Raw genomic sequence first — 20,470 nt, 5'->3', positions numbered from 1 at the left:
GAACCCTAGAAAACTCTAGTCGTAGTCCCACGGCTATTATCCCCAATATCCAGCTGCTATTAGAGATCAGAGACCAGGATGGGTAGAAGGCAGCTAGTCTCCCTCCTACCGGGGTAACTAGTCATTGGGGCGGCTTTTTCGTATCTCGAGCTGGACCTTCCTGGCGCCCCCCTCCAAACATGAATCCTGTACCTTTCCTTTTTTTCTCCTCCCATCTGCCCTGATCTCTGGACGGCCTTCTCCGGAAAAAACCTTTTCTGGTAAAAGGACGTCTGTACGAGGGGTTTGGGAGACTGGGAAATTTCTTTTTATCATCTCCAGCTTTCTCTAACAATTCGTCCAAGACAGGGCCGAATAGGTACTCCCCCTCGCAGGGAATGGAACAGAGACGGGACCGGGCTTGAATATCTCCTGGCCAACATTTTAACCAGAGCGCTCTTCGCGCTGCATTAGATAGACCCGCGGCTTTAGCCGCCATTCTTGCAGAGTCTGCAGAAGCATCGGCTAAAAATGCCGCGGCATTCTGAATGATCGGCAAACTTTTCCGAATAGATGATCTTGAAGCTCCGTCTTTTAGCTCGGAATCCAGCTGATCTAGCCAGACCATCATCGATCTAGCTGTACAGGTGGCAGCTACCGCTGGTCTTAACGCGCCTGCTGACATCTCCCATGTCCCTTTAAGAAAAGAATCCGCTTTTTTATCTAGCAGATCTTTCAAGGAGGCCATATCGTCAAATGGTATGGCAGATTTTTTAGATGCTTTGGCTACTGCTGAGTCTAGTTTCGGGGCTTTATCCCATCTGTTTACTACCGGGTTATCAAAGGGGTATCTCCGCTTAAAGGCTGGTGGCATGGAGCCCCTTTTTTCCGGTCTCTTCCATTCTCTGTCAATTAGGTTTTGAACCTTATCGTTTAATGGAAAGGCTCTGCGTTTTTTGGGGTCTAGACCCCCGAACATTATGTCCTGTGCTGAGAGTTACCGTTTTTTGTCCGCTACCCCCATGGTGGACCGTATTGCTTTCACTAATCTGTCCATCTGGTCTAAGGGGAAGCAGAACCGGCTAGAGTCTTCATCCGAGGAAGACGACGAGGAGGCCGAGGAATTGTCACCTTTCCTAGGGGCGACTGAGGTCTCCGAGCCTGAACCACTAGCCTCTCTTCTCCTAGAAGGTTCTCTTTGAGGTAAGACTTTCATTTCTGCCCTGATCATCTCTCTCAGGTTCGAAGTGAAGTCAGGTGTCTCTTCCGCTACCTGCATAAACGGGGGAGAGTATAAGGGCCTGACAATCTACCCCTGGACTCCCTGTCTTTAATAACCCCTACCGTTTGCCGAATGCATGGTTGGCATAATTTTTTAGGGTGGCCATCTGGTAGGGGGGAACTACAGAGGGCACATTCCCTGTGCTTCTGTTTTCCCGTAGCCTTCTTCCCCTGAAAAAAAAAAAAAAACATAAGGGAACACTGCATCAGGGTACATTCACGGAGATCTCTTACCCATGCAGATGAAGCAGGTACCGGATCACGGAGGGAGGCAGGGGGGTCCTTTCTGGAGGAACTTTCGCGGCTCTGGTCGCTAGTTCGTCTCTGTTTTTTCTGCTGGCCACTCGCAAGCGGTTTTGTCGTGGCCTGATTTTGCGGGCGCTCCTGCGCCTCATCCTGCCGGTCCAAGGGGGCTTCCGTTGAATCCATTGCTGGGGCCTTCAGAAGCACCCCAGCGGCATCCCCATCTGCCTTATATGGCCTCCTGGTGTCCGGGTCAGCAGGTATCCTGCCATAGCACCACCCACCCGGCTTTCCGCACTCCCTCCCCCATGCTCCGGCCCCCTCGCCTTACCCGGGTCGCCGAGCGACCCCCGGACGGGCATGCACCCGCGGCGCGCGCCGGAGGCCGGCCGGCACCCGACTTCCGGTATCGGCGCTATCGCTCCGCCCCTTCCGCCGCGTCACTTCCGCCGCTCATCAGATCCCCGCGGGAGCGCGCGCGAAGGAGCCACGCAGCGCCTCCTGGCCGGAATGCCCCACTGCGCACGCCGCCATGAGCCCGCCAGGGGCCAGCACTGACCGGGAGGACCGGGCCTGGGGAAGCGCAGCCGGGGCATACGTACCAGGTGCTGGCGTTTTTTGGAGACGGCATCCACCGGACCCCTGCTCCACCTGCTCCGACCACTGCCGTGGTGACCTACCCGGCCCCACCGTGGCGCTTCCAGGGACCCCGCACTGACCGAGGTAGGAGACCCCCTCGCTACCTGGGTCGGTCAGCCGGCCTGGGTACTCAACGACGACTCCATGACGGACGATCTGTAGAGAGTCCTGTCCTCTAGGAACAGGAAACCAACTGATGCGTGGGAGAGGTGCCACCCTTTTGTATCTGTAGGTTTCCTGTTCCTAAGGGGTGGATCCCCTCTCTCAGGTGGTGCTGTCATGGACGACCGAATAAATAAGTAGTTAAAACAAATGAAAAAAGTCTCAGTTCTGAAAGATAAGTTTGAATAATGGCAGACTTTTCCTTTCATTGACAAAAAGGACTCCTTTGACCCACTACTTATGATGCACGATTGTAAGATTATGCAGCCCCCTGTAATTTTGGAGGTTACTTGGCATAATACAAATGTCACTTTAAAGCAGATCCATTTTATAGCTGAACTCATAATCCTGATACTAAGATGAGTATTTTAACAGCCATTCTGACATGGATGTTCAAAGTAAAACACACCAGTTACGTCAGGTATCAAAGATCTATTGAATAACTTAGGAAATTTCTCAGATGCTTTACCAAATTTCACAATTCAAACTGTATACCATCCCTTTATAACAATGTTGCTTAGACTATATTCACAACGCGTTAATGCAGTGTGCGCTCAGGGAGACTAAAAGAAAGTAGAAACAAAAAAAAAGGCAAACTAGTTGGGCCTTAGACTACAATGACACAAACTGAATTCAAGTGAAGTCTGTTTGTGTTTATTGCTGAAAGTGTCTGTCATTTCAGAAGGGCCCAGAAACGCTGCAATCTACCTTTCAGGAAGGAAGTGAAAGGACCTCATCAGTACGAATGGCTTTATCTTTAGTGATATCAGGGTGTTTTGATCTCATCTGACAAACACACACCAATATTTAATATTTCCATACCTGGAATATGTGTGGCACGAATCATAGTCAGGCTTCCAAAATGTCAATAAAACAAAACTGCTTCTCTTCGCCAAACAGTGATGAATTGCATATCTGTAATAAGGAAAGGAAACATGGAAAAAAGGAGAATTTTATAATAAACACAAAGTGCAGATACGTGACATCAACAAACCCAAAATTATCACTGGCCGATAAGGCTACAGTCACACTTGTTTCAGCATTCGTTCTGTCTGTTAAAACAGAAGAAAAACCGACAAACCAAAAACCTGATGGACCCCTAAATAATAAATGGGGCCTGTCTACTTCCCTTGTATCACTTATGCAATAGATATCTTTCTGACATTATTCAGTTAGTTCCATTGCGACATTCTGTTTAGTTTAGAGGAAGTGTGAACAGAACCTAATATTAGCAACACACCAGGTACACGAGATGATGCGTATTGCACGACTAGGCCTTCTTCACACGTCCATTTTTTTGTGTGTATGTATGTGGTCCATTTGAGGACAGCAAATACTGACACACGCACACTCATTGTAATCAACGGTGGTGCGCACATCTCACGTTTTTCACATGGACTGTCCGTGTCAGTGTGAAAACCCACAAACATGTCAGTTTTTTTTTTTTTGGGGCAAAAAAACCTGACTGGCACATCTAAACCAGTCTGAATAGGTGCATACCAGGAGCAGCTACCTCCACACACAATATACAAAAAATAGTTGCACTCCATCGTGTCAGAGCATGTCAATGCCAACTACATGAGACATGAACAGCAATATGGCTTTTGATATTAGGAAAAAATGAATGAGATGCTTTGCTCAAAACCTGGCCACACAATGTCTGCGCATCAACCAGCATCAAGGCAGTCTCAAAGACTGATGGGTTCTTTCCTAATATTAAAAAGCCATATTACTGTTCTTGTTTCATGTATTTTGCATTGACATGCTTTGGCATGATAGAGTGCAAACTTTTTTTGTATACTGTGTGTGGAGGTAGCTGCTCCTGGTATGCACCTATTCAGACTGGTTTGGATGTCCCAGTCAGTTTTTGCTGTTTCTAAGTAAGCTTACCGACCGAGCAGTCTTGCCGACCCCTGAATGCAGGTTTTATTGACAAAGGTGCCCATACTCACCCAGGAATTCGGACATCAACCTAGGAGAGGTGTTCACACTGGTTAGGGACCCATCAGTCTTTGAGACTGCCTTGACAATGGTTGATGGGCAGACATTATTTGGCCAGGTTTTGTGCTAAGTGTCTCATTCATTTTTTCCTAATATTTAAAAGCCACATTGCTCTTCATGTTTCATGTATTTCACATTGACATGTTTTGGCACGATAGAGTGCAACCTTTTTAGGTATATAGGGTTTTTTTGCGCAGCATGGACAAAATGTGTGTCGCACATGTGCATTTTGATGACATCCGTGTGTCATCAGCGTGACAAGTACCAGCACTTGGGAAGAAGCGGTGCAGTATGCACTGTTCCCAGGCACAGACCGGCTGCTGAAAACAGCCCTCATCATTGTCTCCTGCTCACGCTGAGATTAGTCAGACGAGCAAACAATGATGAGAATTGTATTCAGCCGCCAGCGTGCACCTACCAAGTAAAATAATTAAATTTTTAAAAACCAGCTTGTGCTCCCAGGCATTTTGATAACCAGCAGAGGGAAAGTCCACAGCTGGGGGCTGATGTTCAGAATCTGGGATGCAGCTGTTTGCTTAGGCTTTGCTGGTGAATTTACAGGGAGCCCCAGAAAAAAAAAAAAATATATATAATAATAATAATAATAATAATAATAATAATAATAATAAGAAGAAGAAGAAGAAGAAGAAGAAGTAGCCCCCCACCTATAAATTCAAACAAGCAAAGGTAGCAGATAGCTGAATTGAGCGCCAACTGTACTGATTTTCCCAGGCGCCGTTGGCTAAATAACTCCCAACATTGTTTCCTGGTCCCGTTGATCTCAACGCGAGCAGGAGATAATGTTGAGGGATGCCTTCAGCAGCCGCCAGCATCTTGGAATAGCGCAAACTATATCGCCTCTTCCCAGGCGCTTGTACCGGTCACACGCATGTGACACACGGACGACACTTGGATGTCAAATACGTACACATGGACCTCGGATCTTACCAGTACTGTTTTTTTCCTGTATAGGAAAATCACCAGGACATGTGAAGGGGGCCTTAGGCACATACAGTCATATGTAAAAGTTTGGGCACCCCTATTAATGTTAACCTTTTTTCTTTATAACAATTTTGGTTTTTGCAACAGGTATTTCAGTTTCATATATCTAATAACTGATGGACTCAGTTATATTTCTGGATTCAAATGAGGTTTATTGTACTAACAGAAAATGTGCAATCTGCATTTAAACAAAATTTGACCGGTGCAAAAGTATGGGCACCCTTATCATTTTCTTGATTTGAACACTCCTAACTACTTTTTACTGACTTCCTGAAGCACTAAATTGGTTTTTTAACCTCATTGAGCTTTGAACTTCATAGCCAAGTGTATCAAATCATGAGAAAAGGTATTTAAAGTGGCCACTTGCAAGTAGTTCTCCTATTTGATTCTCCTATGAAGAGTGGCATCATGGGATCCTCAAAACAACTCTCAAATGATCTGAAAACAAAGATTATTCAACATAGCTTTTCAGGGGAAGGATACAAAAAGTTGTCTCAGAGATTTAACCTGTCAGTTTCCACTGTGAGGAACATAGTAAGGAAATGGAAGAACACAGGTACAGTTCTTGTTAAGCCCAGAAGTGGCAGGCCAAGAAAAATATCAGAAAGGCAGAGAAGAAGAATGGTGAGAACAGTCAAGGACAATCCACAGACCACCTCCAAAGACCTGCAGCATCATCTTGCTGCAGATGGTGTCACTGTGCATCGGTCAACAATACAGCGCATGCATAACGCCTTTTTGTATGACCAAACAACTCAATCTTTGTTTCATCAGTTCACAGGACCTTCTTCCAAAATGTAACTGGCTTGTCCAAATGTGCTTTTGCATACCTCAGGCGACTCTGTTTGTGGCGTGCTTGCAGAAACGGCTTCTTTCGCATCACTCTCCCATACAGCTTCTCCTTGTGCAAAGTGCACTGTATTGTTGACCGATGCACTGTGACACCATCTGCAGCAAGATGATGCTGCAGGTCTTTGGAGGTGGTCTGTGGATTGTCCTTGACTGTTCTCACCATTCTTCTTCTCTGCCTTTCTGATATTTTTCTTGGCCTGCCACTTCTGGGCTTAACAAGAACTGTACCTGTGTTCTTCCATTTCCTTACTATGTTCCTCACAGTGGAAACTGACAGGTTAAATCTCTGAGACAACTTTTTGTATACTTCCCCTAAAAAGCTATGTTGAATAATCTTTGTTTTCAGATCATTTGAGAGTTGTTTTGAGGATCCCATGATGCCACTCTTCATAGGAGAATCAAATAGAACTACTTGCAAGTGGCCACTTTAAATACCTTTTCTCATGATTTGATACACTTGGCTATGAAGTTCAAAGCTCAATGAGGTTACAAAACCAATTTAGTGCTTCAGGAAGTCAGTAAAAAGTAGTTAGGAGTGTTCAAATCAAGAAAATGATAAGGGTGCCCATACTTTTGCACCGGTCAAATTTTGTTTAAATGCAGATTGCACATTTTCTGTTAGTACAATAAACCTCATTTGAATCCAGAAATATAACTGAGTCCATCAGTTATTAGATATATGAAACTGAAATACCTGTTGCAAAAAACAAAATTGTTATAAAGAAAAAAGGTTAACATTAATAGGGGTGCCCAAACTTTTACATATGACTGTACACTTAGGAATTATGCCTCCAGTAATGACAAAGTTAGGATGGCTGCCTAGACGACCACATTAAAACCCAAATGTAAAAAAAACAAACAAAATGTAAACCGCATGATATGTTTCTTTTCAGTGGCCCTCTGTTATAGCAAAGTGCAGATTGTGCAATTTCACTTAGCAACACTTTTCCCAGCTCTCGGCCGATTGACAAGGGTCAGGGAGCTGGACCCAAAGTGTTTTCAAAGACAAAACTGTTTTCCTTTTAAAACACAACTATAGTCCCTCTACATACCCTCATACATGTTATGCCCTTGCTGACTGATCAGAAGTTATACCTTTATTTTAAAGCATTCCTGGACACCTGTAAAGAATAAAAAAAACCTACACAGTCCATGTTAGTGATGGAGACAAGAATGCTGCGAGTCAAGGACTGTCATGAAGACAGGAAATGTGATCACTTACATGAGGAAGAAGTGCAACATGTCACATATAAGAAACCTTATACTTGATGTCATGACAGGAAGTCGCTCAGTGCTATCATGCATGTACGAGGAGTAACTAATACCATATGAGCCATTAGTGACCGAGAAGGACAAGAGAAGTACGAGCTTCATACCATCAGATCAAGTGGTCGCTGCTACCAGGAAAAAGATTTGCTCGGCTGCCTCAAATGTTTCTCAAGGGAGACACAAGCTGTGCATGAGCATAATGCGAAGGATTGAAATCTAGAGGTAGAATGGGTGTGATTGTGCTATATCTCGGCAAGGGATAAGATCGTCCCCCATCATTACCAATAGTCTGCAGAGGAGCATGAGTGGTAATGATGCCATGTACAAAATCCAGATCACATTCACCAGGTTCTCTGCCCCTAATTATACACATCTAATTTACTGCTCAGCAATTTACCAAATAGGACCCTAACTGTTACCAGATTATGGACATTCAGGTCAACTCTTAGACCAGAAGGCACGTATAGTCTGGTGCAAGAAAGAGGAGTCGGCGCTATGTGTGCGGCACCATTCTGGCATGTCCACACATTTATACTGTGTGCTGTGCTTTTTTTTTTGCCTGTGGAAAAAAGAACTGAAGCCTATTACCAGGAAAATGCAGCAGCAAATTCACATAAAAATTTGCATTTTTAGCATGGAAAACACATTGTTTTCCATTAATCTTAACAGGGGAAATCAAAAAGTAAAAAGCCACAGAGAAAAAAAAAAACAAAAAAACTCATGTTAATGTGGTATCAGAAAACGCATCGATATTGCCTCTATTATAAGATGCTGACGTAAAGGCAATATTAAAATAACGGCAAACCTGAAAGATCCATGGGAACCAATTCTAAATGCCTCATACAATAGGCGCACAGAGGAATACTGACTTACAAGGGGGTCTGTTTGGTGCAATCCATTCTGATGGACAGAATATCCATCAATGCTATTCCCCCCCCCCCCCCCCCCATCACATTTGATAGTTCTAAGGGCCTGACACCGACCTATCCAACCTGTCTCCAGAGCCTAATTTACATTATTAGTGCGAGACATGTATTGACCGCCAGTCTGCTGCCCTGATCTCACTGCACAGCTGTGTGTGAATATTACGGACAGAGCTGCAGTAGTCCTCTCATAGCGCTTCCAACTCACAGGCGCAGCTTTGGTTGACGAGAGGTGCGTGCAACTGTAAATGTGTTTGTAATGACAAAAAAGTCAGCTTTGCTGCAGTTAGTTATACTCAACCACGGCTCCGCAGTGAGATCAGGGGAGCAGAGAGCATGTGCTATTATAATTCATTGTGGCATAGCCATATCAGGTGCAAATTTTGCAATATTCCAAAGTTGCCATGTATATTTGTGCTGCAAAAGCAAGCCTTAATATAGCCTTTCAAAAATAAATAACAAAAGATATCGAAAAAAAAGGGTACTACAAGTATAGCCCTTTTTTCTGTGATGTTTCTTGGATTTGATGTACTCTGAAGTGAACGGCTCTTAATTTTAGTGTAGGAACTCGCAAAGAAGGACGAAAACCCTTGACATTAGTTGAGAGCTTACATAGTTTGACCAGAATATCAATACCTCATGTTTTTTCATCTTTGCAGGATGTAGCCAGGCCCTGTAGTGTTGTTGGGGAGAATTGGGGTGCTTGATGTTGTAGGGTGCACTTACATAGTGCTGGGCATCTTCCTTGATCTAATATTATGGGCATGACAAATAGTCCTTAAGCCAGCATGGTGCACTATCCATGCATCTGTTTACTGTACAATTTTGCTCTTGGACAGCACATGGACACAGAATTTCATGGATCTAGACACACATCCATGAACAACATGGATCTGAATGCATTATCTATGGAGGCTGCTCATAGTACAATGATCAACATGCTGCTTGGCATGGTGTTGAGAAATGGCTGCTGGGACACATGTTCCCTTGTGAAGGCCTCTTCATGGAGTTTCCCATGTGGTCTCCAAACCAATCTCCAGCTATGAGAGAAATCTAGTAATCAGGGCACCTGACATCCTCCATTTGGAAACTCTTGGCACAGAAAAAAAAAAAAAAAAAACCAGAACACTTTTTGGCCACACAGTGCCGCCATAATGTCATAGCAAAAAAAAAAAAAAAAAAAAAGATATATGCTTCATTGAATGAGTTCCTATTGTGGAGCAGCTCCTTAAAGCCTTACAATACCCAACACAAAGCCAAGCGATGGATAGACTGGTGTAAAGTCGCCACCACTGGACTTTGGAGCAGTGGAAACATGTTCTGAGGAGTGAAAAAAATCACTCTTTATCTGGCATTCTGACATACAAGTCTGGTTTCTATAAAAGATAGGAGAATATTACCTGCCTGACTGCAGTGTGCCAACTATAATGTTTGACCAAAGGGCAATGCTCCGCGGTTGTTTTACAGGACTTTACTTAAGCCGCAAAGCTCCAGCAAAGTGAAATCTTAATTTCAGCATATCAAGACAATTGCAGCCTTCAACTTTGTGGGAATAGTTTGGAGAGGGCCCTTTTCTGTTCCAGCAGGACTGTGCCCCTGTGCAAGGTACATAAAAGCAACTGTTGGGCAAGACCGGTGTGGGAGACCTTGACGTCGGGATTCTGTGCCAGCCAAACGCCACTGGCATGCCCTGTAGTCAGATATCAGCGTATGGAATGAAAAAAATAAAAAAAAAATGCTCTTCTGGACAAATGGGCAAAATTCCCAAAGACACTCCAAAATCTTGTAAAAATGTTTCCCAAAAGAGTGGATGTGGTTACAGTTGCAAAGGGAGGACAAACTCCATATTAAGGTCTATGGATTTATAATGGGATGTCATAGAAGTTACTGTAGGGGAAATGCATAGGTGCCCCAACACTCATCTATACAGTGTTGTGTGGTGTAAACAGCTTGAAAACACATTCGATTAGGTTCGTGTTAACAGAAAAGAATGCTTGGAAAGGCCTTGTTGCCACATGTAAAAACATTTTTTTTTTCTGTAGGTGTCTGCACTAAAACACGCAACAGGAATCTGCTTTCTGAAAAAGCTGCATCAAATCCTCACCAAAAATGTTACTTTTTTAGCAGATAAATGCTGGGATTCTGTGCATTTTTTTCCAGGGTCTTCATATAGACAAAAAAAAAACAAAAAAAAAAACGCACAGTACAACAGCACCTTTAAATGACGAGTGGGCACAAGTTTCAGGAAACTAAATGCACTTTCAAAACAGATTTTTCTGCACAAAAACCCCACAACATTTCACGATTTGAAACACTTGCCTAATGGACCATTAAAGAAATGAAAATAAAGTACAATATTGTCTTTTTACAGGGATACCAAATAAGACTTTAAGATACCAAGTATAATGAAGAGATCCGATTCAGTAACTGTCATTTCTTGTTCCTCTTTCTTGACAGGGCTATAATTTGGTATTAATAACGCTCACTAATGGTACGTTACAATTAAACTGTGAAGGGAAGCCCCCTCCTTCCTGCTGCGGTATTCTGACACCGCTCCATACAGTGGGGGGCATGAAACCTTCTGGTCACTTCCACATAGCACTCTGCAGCTCCGCCTGTCATTGTATGTAGAGCATATACTGTACTTTGACAGGTGCAGAATTTGGGCGTTTTCAGTCATTAAACAAGTTTTCCACTATCAAAACACCCTGCACTGCAAACATTACTCCACACACAAGGTGCTGCTTAGAATAGCTCATTTCTGGCTCAGTGCGTTACAATTTTGTCCTTGGACACAACACAGGCGTGGCATGTTCTTATTACATACAACCAGGCATTTACACAGCAAGGCAGTGAGCATGGACCCTGGAGAAAGGCAGGGGGGGCTACAGTGCTTATTACATACTCCGCCACTGTGTGCAGCTGGACTTTGTCTTTATGAGTCTTACTGGTCTTTAAAAGTTAAGTCAGTTTTAAAATAACCTTTATCCCCCGCTTCTATCCCGTAATGTTTATATGTTCCATTTCTAAGATATATGATAGACAGAGGCTGACACTCATGTAGGATATCTTTGGTTGCACAGTCATCACATGAGGAATTATATGCACCCGAGGGGGCACCAATATCTCAAGCAGCCATGAAGCAGCTGTTAGGAGAGGATACCCCTACAAGCACTTCCAATATCCTCTCCTGATCACTGCCGAGCTGAGAGCCTTCTATAGGGGACGATTATTGCCCCAATGTTTGTGAACAGTGCGAGTTGTAATAACTGCTGATGATCAGACACATCTCTTAGGGTATGGGCCCAAGATCAGTAACTGCTGCGGGATTGACGCTACATACTTATGCAGAGTCAAACCCGCAGCAACCAGATGTGACAGCAATTGACATGTCAATTCTTTCTACGGAATCCGCAGCGGTTTCCTATCTCCACCATTGTGGAGATGGTGAAACCGCAGGGCAAAACCGCAGGCTAATCCGCAGGTCTTTTTACCTGCGGATTTATCTGCGGATTTTGCAAGATCCGCGCAGATGAATCCGCAGCGTGTGCACATACCCTTAGGCTACACTCACATCTTTGGTGCATGGATGGGCTGTGGGTCTCGTGACAAACTAATTTTTCACCCTGTGTGTATAAGGACTCCAAAATTGCGACCTCACCTAGCAGATTAATAATCATGGATCATGAAAAACACTGGCAGAAAACTTGATTCATCCACAGCCCAGCCACATCTACCACTAAAAAGCCATGTATAAAACCTGCACCATCCACCATTACATGATGCGACACTGACTAAGGCCTGTTTCACACATCAGTTTTTTCCGTCAGTTAAAATCCGCTAAAATGGCGGACAACGGATCTGTTCCTGTACTGACCACAACGTTTGGCACCGGACCGTTGTTTTAACGGATGCGTCGAAGGAAGAATTTTAAAAGAGAGAATTTTTCAGCCGCCCGAACAGAGTTTAGGGTTAAAATTGTGGCCGAGGCAAGTCCTCCGGGCATGCGCAATGTGAATTGCAGATCCAGCCGCCCGAAAAACCGTTGCACTGTCCATTCAAGCATGTTGGCGGACGCCAAAATTTTGGCGGCTCCGCAAAAAAACGGATCCAACGGATGGCCATCCGTCAAGATCCGCCGGTAATGCAACTCAATGGGAAAAATGGATCCGCCAAGCAAAATGGCGGATCCGTTTTTTTTGCAAAACGGCGGATTTTGACTGATGGTAAAATACGGATGTGTGAAACAGGACTAACACGTAGAGTTCCTCCTTGGAAATATCCCCAACAATTATACAGGAATACATGAATGCCCGCTATAGACATAATCAGCTGTGAAGTGGTTCTCTTGGAAGTGTGGACAGACTCTGGGCTTTTGTCGGAGCATCCTTTATTTTGCTGGCTGTGGAATGTTTCTTAGCCACTGGTTAGAGGTCAGCTTATGTAACCGCTTACATAAATGTGCAGCATGCACTGAAGAAATATTCCTGACCTGACAGTCTTCTCACGCACAAGTCTGATACTAAACATATCAATTAAGAAAATCAAAAACTATTCTGTTGATGGACAAGAGGTACAGGCCTAAACTACAGGAGATTACCAATTCTAGCTCCATTCCCTAGGTGGCAACTTTCTGCGCTTATATCTACAGACTTTTACTATAATCCTACCTTTTATTTTTTTTTAATTGGTCTTATTAATGCACTAATGAAGCCTTCACTATGGCTCATATCCATAATAAGAATCACTTAAATAATTTGCAATATAAAACAAGATCTTAGTAACATTTATCTATTGATGCAATCGCACAGGACAGGGGTGGACATACCATATGTGTAGCTATACAGAGGGGCAAAGGGGTCACCACCATCTATAACTGGTCCTCATATTTCCCTGACTTTTTTTTTAGGGATCAAAGCTCCTTATTTCAGAGAATACATCCAATGGTTTAAAGGAGGTATCCCACAACAACCTTCTCTTAAAATGTGATGACCTAGCAATTACACTTGTAGCAAGCAAAACGTCTAGAAATAACCAAAAAGGTTAATATCAGTTTCCTGTCTACACTATAAAGTTGTTTCGGGAGATCAAATATGCTCCTTCAGACATAAGACATTTTTTGAAGGTCATTTTCTCCCCGAAACGCATTATACTGTAGACAAACTGATATTGATCCCAAGTGCAGAATTCTGGGAATTTTCCAAACCTTTGTTTGCTACAAGTGTTACTACGCCCATAACCTCTGATCTGAAACAGCCGCCTAGAAGACAGTAGCTTTGCGTCATTTCTAAACTATCAAATCAGGACACAAGGCGAGACCCTCCATTATATTTGGCACAATTAACATTACTGCAAGTACAACACTACGTGGTGCCAATCGGTCCGAGCACAGGTCGGCTGTGGCTCTCCCGACCAGACAGTGACCGCTTCATATATTTCTATCAAGTGGTCAGTTCAGGTTTGCAGGACTGCGGCCAATCTGTGCACTGCGGTCTAATATTGAACCAAAATCCATGAGCCCTTAGGCCTCATTCAGAAGTCTGATTTTTTCACATCCGAAGAAAAACATACCCTTGGATAAATAAATAAATAAAAAAAATAAAAAAAAAAAGTATATTTTGGCAAAAAAAAAAAAAAAAGCAGCACCAAAATAATAGTGGTGTGAACTTTTTACTAGCCTAGTGACGTGGCGATGTTTCGGATATGGCAATCCTTTCTCAAGCCTTTTTCCTATTATCTAAGGACATTGAGGTGTCTGGAGAAGCGTGCACTGCTTTAAGGTATTTTGTGCTGTTCCTTTTTTCTACATATATATCAGTCTCTAACCTTGTGCAGAAAAACAACAGCCATGGGTTCTTTTAAGCATCTGCCTAGCACTCTGAAAATGATAGAGGCCCACAAAGCAGGAGAATGCCATAAGATGATAGCAAAGTGTTCTCAAGTTACCCTTTCCTCCGTTTGAAATGCAATTAAGAAATGGCAGTTATCAGGAACACTGCAAGACCAAGCAAAATTTCAGTGAGCTTCTCATAGAGAGGCAAATCAGAACCCCCGATTGACTGCAAAAAACCTTCAGAATGATTTATCATATACTGGAGTTGTGGTACATTGTTCTACTGTTCAGAGAGACCTGCACAAATACAGCCTTCATAGAAGAGTTATCAGAAGAAAACCTCTCCTGCATCATCACCATAAAATTCAGGGTTAGAAGCACGCAAAAAAAAAAAAAAAAAAAATCTAAAACCTGATGCATATTGTAACGAAATCCTGTGGACCGATGAGGTTAAAATAGAGCTCTTTGGCCAAATGTTATATGTTGATCAAAAAGTAAGTGTGAAGCAAAAAGGGGCACAGAATTTCAGGATAAAAACCACTCACTAACCATTAAGCATGGGGATGGATCAGTCATGCTTTGTGGTCATGTTGCAGCTAATGGCATAGGAAACATTTCTCGGGTAGAGGGAAGAATGGATTCAATTAAATTTCAACAAATTCTTGAGGCAAACATAACACCATGTGTATAAAAGCTGAAGTTGAAAAGAGTATAGCATCTACAAATGGATAATGATCCCAAAAACAAGTTAAAATCCACAATAGACTATTTCAAAAAGTGGCAAGCTGAAGGTTTTACAATAGCCCTCACAATCCCCTGATATGCACATCATTGAAAATCTGTGGTTCGACCTTAAAATAGCTGTGCATGCAAGATGACCCAGGAATCTCACAGACCTGGAAGCATTTTTCAAGGAAGAATGGATGAAAATCCCTCAAACACGAACTGAAAGACTCTTGGCTGGCTTCAAAAAGTGTTTACAAGCTGTGATACTTGCAAAAGGAAGTGTTACTAGATACTAACAAAACAAGGTGCCCAAACTTTTGCATCAGCCGATTTTCCTTTGTATAATTTACAAAAAAGACTTTTTTCCCTAAAAGAAAATGTGTCTATCTTTAGCCCTTTTATAGATAATTTTATCTTCAACTTGCTTAACTGTTCACAACAGTAGTTTTGACCAGGAGTGCCCGAACCTTTACATGCCACTGTAGCTGCCAACGGATCTACTGCATCATGTGGAAGAGCAGAGTTATTCTGTCACCAAAGGCAATGCCACCATCCACAAGAAGTGGGAAGGAGGTGCAACACATCAGAAAAGCCTATACAAATCAGTACTTACTGAGGTCAGAGCCTTTATGTATGGAAAGATAACTGAAGGGGGAAAAAAAAAAAAAGGCACATTGTTCATAGCTGACAAAACTGATCGTTCATGCATAAAAAAAAATATGAAGTGAATGGCTGCCCATGCATGCATGAAAGTTTATTGTTCCGTTTGTTAGGTAAAAACAGACGTCTTGAGGAATGGAGAGATCACTACTTGGCCACTGCCAGAGGTGATGGCTAAACTTCCTTTTGGCCATACATAACCCATCTCAGTGCTTAATATTACACAAGAATTAAGAGCGATGTGCCTCCTGCAGGCTTTTATGGATAGCAGTCAGTCCTCTAAGAAAGATGAATACTGGACATATAGGACTTGCTACAAGATATTGAACAGGTAACAGAAAGGTCATGCTTTAGGTTTGCACAAGTTAAATGTATACTTTAAACTCCTTTGGTCAGAAAGAAATGAAAAAAAAAAAAATGAAAATATTGAAAATGGCAAGAAATAAAGTTCAAATATTAATACATCTTGAAAGATAGCTTTTAATAGACAAGTAAAAATATTTACCTTTGCTAGAGGTTAAAAATGCATTCTAAAGAAAGATGACTTGTTGGGGAATAGCATGGTCCTGCAAAACCCGATCCTTACATGTAGATGGTTTTTGATTGTGAAGTACAGAAATGGTTAAGAAAACAAAACACCAAACCAAGGATCACCGACAACTTTTACCCTATGTGAATCTTGCCACATTAATCCTAATGCAAAAAAATAAAGTCAAATCAATGTCACCACACTCATTGCACATTGTAGGTAGAATGATTGTCGATTGCCCCATACAGAGGAGCGCACAAGCTGGCCGAACGCTCCCGTGTTCTCCATGAGACAGCCGCCATCATACTCCACTGGTGGCAGCTCATCTTTTAGAGAATAAAATAATTGGTAGTCCAAAAACAGATCCTTGTGTCCCCTAAGATAATCTTTTGGGGGATAGTCAGGAGCCCCCCCCCCCACACACACAGACTGTCAGCTGGATCTGTCCATATCAGCATTTTCTGCTAGAATTAGCCTTTTGCGTATGGGAGCCTTAACTACACGTATATCCTTCGTAAGACCACCCTATCCTCAACAAGTCATCTTTCTAGAGAATTGTTTAAGTTCTATCAGAATTAAAAATACTAATCTATTAAAAGCTATGCTTTAAAGACATTTCTATTTGAGCTTTAACGATAACAGTTTGTACTATGATTGTTCTTGTGGTTCTTTAACTGAACATCCCTCCCTCCCCTTACTAAAGAGAAGAATTTGAGCAGGACGTTGAAACGGCACATTTGGCACAAACTAAATCTAAACTTGTGATGTGAACAGGGCCTTAATTTTAGCTTGAGACTGAGCGGAATATAAAATATATTATATATATATATCTCTCTATCTCAAATTTATTGGTGACCCATCCTTAGGACAGATGTTGCCCAAGCACATTAGATGAATCCGGCACGTCAGATTTCAGATTGTTGATCCTTGTGTTCTAGGCGAGATAAGCCGCAGACAGAGGCGTGTGACTGACACTCGTGTGTTCAACACAGGAGCTCTCAATCGAGTGAGAATTGCTATATCGCAAAGTCTGTAGGGAGATGTTGGCAAAACCATCATGCAGTCAACAGCGATCTATTGTGCATGGGGCCTTTGAATTATCAATATCAGACTGGTGCGGCTTCGAGTCCACCATTGCTCAGCTGTTTGCAGCTCCAGTGGCGGCCAGTTGTTAATTTGTAAGGAGCAGTGCTACTACGGTACCGCCATACAATGGGGTGGCCATCCCCAGGTACTCCCACTCATGTCAGTAGGATGTACCGTATTCACTTTGAATAATAAACATAAAAACATAAGGCTAAATAAAAAAAAATAAGTAAAACCAGGCATGTTACTATAAATGAGCAAGATCAGGAAAATTGTATACTGTAATGTAGCCACACAGTCCCACTTGCATGACCTAGTGTCTACTTCCCCCATTACATGCAGATTTCAAGGTCCTCTCCCCTCTGTACCAGTATGTCAGTTTACATTATGTACAGTTAGGTCCATATATATTTGGATGGAGACAACATTTTTCTAATTTTGGTTCTAGACATTACCACAATGAATTTTAAACAAAACAATTCAGATGCAGTTGACGTTCAGACTTTCAGCTTTCATTTGAGGGTATCCACATTAAAATTGGATGAAGGGTTTAGGAGTTTCAGCTCCTTAACATGTGCCACCCTGTTTTTAAAAGGACCAAAAGTAATTGGACAGATTAAATAATTGTAAATAAAATGTTCATTTCTAGTACTTGGTTGAAAACCCTTTGTTGGTAATGACTGCCTGAAATCTTGAACTCATGGACATCACCAGACGCTGTGTTTCCTCCTTTTTGATACTCTGCCAGGCCTTCACTGAGGTGGTTTTCAGTTGCTGTTTGTTTGTGGGCCTTTCTGTCTGAAGTTTAGTCTTTAACAAGTGAAATGCATGCTCAATTGGGTTGAGATCAGGTGACTGACTTGGCCATTCAAGAATATTCCACTTCTTTGCTTTAATAAACTCCTGGGTTGCTTTGGCTTTATTTTTTGGGTCATTGTCCATCTGTAGTATGAAACGAAGACCAATCAGTTTGGCTGCATTTGGCTGAATCTGAGCACACAGTATGGCTCTGAATACCTCAGAATTCATTCGGCTGCTTCTGTCCTGTGTCACATCATCAATAAACACAAGTGACCCAGTGCAACTGGCAGCCATGCATGCCCAAGGCATCACACTGCCTCCGCCGTGTTTTACAGATGATGTGGTATGCTTTGGATCATGAGCTGTACCACGCCTTCGCCATACTTTTCTCTTTCCATCATTCCAGTAGAGGTTGATCTTGGTTTCATCTGTCCAAAGAATGTTCTTCCAGAACTGTGCTGGCTTTTTTAGATTTTTTTTTTTTAGCAAAGTCCAGTCTAGCCTTTTTATTCTTGATGCTTATGAGTGGCTTGCACCGTGCAGTGAACCCTCTGTATTTACTTTCATGCAGTCTTCTCTTTATGGCAGATTTGGATACTGATATGCCTACCTCCTGGAGAGTGTTGTTCACTTGGTTGGCCGTTGTGGGGGGTTCTCTTCACCATGGAGATTATTCTGCGATCATCTACCACTGTTGTCTTCCGCGGGCGCCCAGGTCTTTTTGCATTGATCAGTTCACCAGTGCTTTCTTTCTTTCTCAGGATGTACCAAACTGTAGGTTTTGCCACTCCTAATGTTGTAGCAATTACTCGGATGGGTTTTTTCTGTTTTTGCAGCTTAAGGATGGCTTGTTTCACCTGCATGGAGAGCTCCTTTGACCGCTTGTTTCCTTCACAGCAAAACCTACCAAATACAAGCACCACACCTCAAATCAACTCCAGGCCTTTTATCTGCTTAATTGAGAATGACATAACGAAGGGATTGCCCACACCTGTCCATGAAATAGCCTTGGAGTCAATTGTCCAATTACTTTTGGTCCCTTTAAAAACAAGGTGGCATATGTTAAGGAGCTGAAACTCCTAAACCCTTCGTCAAAATTTAATGTGGATACCCTCAAATGAAAACTGAAAGTCTAAACTTCAACTGCATCTGTGAATTGTTTTGTTTAAAATTCATTGTGGAAATGTCTAGAACCAAAATTAGAAAAATGTTGTCTGTCCAAATATATATGGATCTAACTGTATGTAATCCTTCTCAAAATGTATGGATGATAGGTACAGGGAGCATGCAGATAAGCTTTAAGAATGGTTAAAAAATAAAACGCACAACAAAATAAATGAGTAAAAATATCTCAGCAATCAATCCCCTAGCCCTACTTAAAGGAGTTGTCGACTAGTGGACAACTTAATCATTTTTTCAAGCAAATTAAATGGGTTGTCTAGGACTTTCACATTTATGGCATATCCTTAGGACAGGTCACCCATGTCTAATCAGGGGGTTGCGACATCCGGGACCGAGCTGCTCAGCACAGATCCGTCACCTGTATAGAGATTGTGCACATCCACCATCTATTCAAATCAATGTGGTCGAATGTGCAGAGTACCAGACCGCAGCAACTATTCCAAAAATTGAGCTGTGCAGCTCTGCAATTGAGCAGTTACGCCCTCCGCCGACACCGGGAACAGCTGATCGGCAAGGGTGCTGGGTGTTACACACCCACCGATCAGACACTGTTGCTCAAAGTACTCTGACTTTTTCATCAGGAGAAATACAAATATCCACAATCACAAATAGTCTAAGGCATATATCCTGTGCCATCACTGGTTCAGGGTGAGTCTGTAGCGTCTCCTTAACAAATATAAGTCTTTCAGAGAACAGATGGGATGAGAGTTTGAAAAACAGTTTATTGTAGAGTTTCTGCCATTTGTACTTTCCACAATCCGTTCCATTTTGCAAATATACAGAGCTAGGCAATCCCTGCCTATCAGACAACTTAACTTAGAAATTGGGAAAACCAATTTAGCTATTGATAGGATAGGGGATACCTTTCTGATTACCAGGACCCCCATTTATCCAGAGTGTGGCTACGCATAAAGTAGTAGAGACCGAGCAGGCACACATCTGCTCCATTCACTGTCTTTGAAACAGCCGGGTGCCATACTTGGCAGCCCTATAAACAATGAATGGCTCAGGAGTGTGCATTCACAACTTGCTCACCGATCAAACAAGGCTCTGTAATACCCAATTCTTGGAATATTGGCAGGGGATAACTCATTTTGCCATTCCACGCCCCCCCCCCCCCCCCAGTGGGTAGTGAGTTAAGGAGGCAAGGGAAGAAGCTTCTTCTATTCACCCGTACTGAGGATACATGCAAAATTTGTTGAAAGAGAAGTTTTCTGATTTTAAAAAAAAAGTTATGTACACCTTCAAAACATATTTCTTCAATTGCTTCAATGCAAATAGTTTTCATTAATAATTTCCTGG

General features: G+C 42.6%; 1 protein-coding gene across 5 annotated transcripts in view; it reads right to left on the bottom strand.

The window, feature by feature from the left end:
* Positions 1-20,470, bottom strand: part of TAOK3 (TAO kinase 3) — a 285,404-nt gene that overhangs the window by 205,594 nt on the left and 59,340 nt on the right. For 4 of the 5 annotated variants that reach the window (XM_073559574.1, XM_073559568.1, XM_073559586.1 and 1 more), the window contains exon 2: positions 3,127-3,219. The exons of the other annotated variant lie outside the window; for it this stretch is intronic. The gene's annotated coding sequence lies outside the window, so the exon portion shown is untranslated. The remainder of the gene's footprint in view (positions 1-3,126; positions 3,220-20,470) is intronic. 5 annotated transcript variants of the gene reach the window in all.

The sequence above is a fragment of the Dendrobates tinctorius genome, unplaced genomic scaffold (assembly GCF_039654945.1).
Source record: "Dendrobates tinctorius isolate UK_male_01 unplaced genomic scaffold, ASM3965494v1 ptg000003l, whole genome shotgun sequence".
In the NCBI taxonomy this organism is placed as follows: domain Eukaryota; kingdom Metazoa; phylum Chordata; class Amphibia; order Anura; family Dendrobatidae; genus Dendrobates; species Dendrobates tinctorius.
Note: the sequence above shows the minus strand (reverse complement) of the source record. Positions and strands in the feature narration are given on the sequence as shown.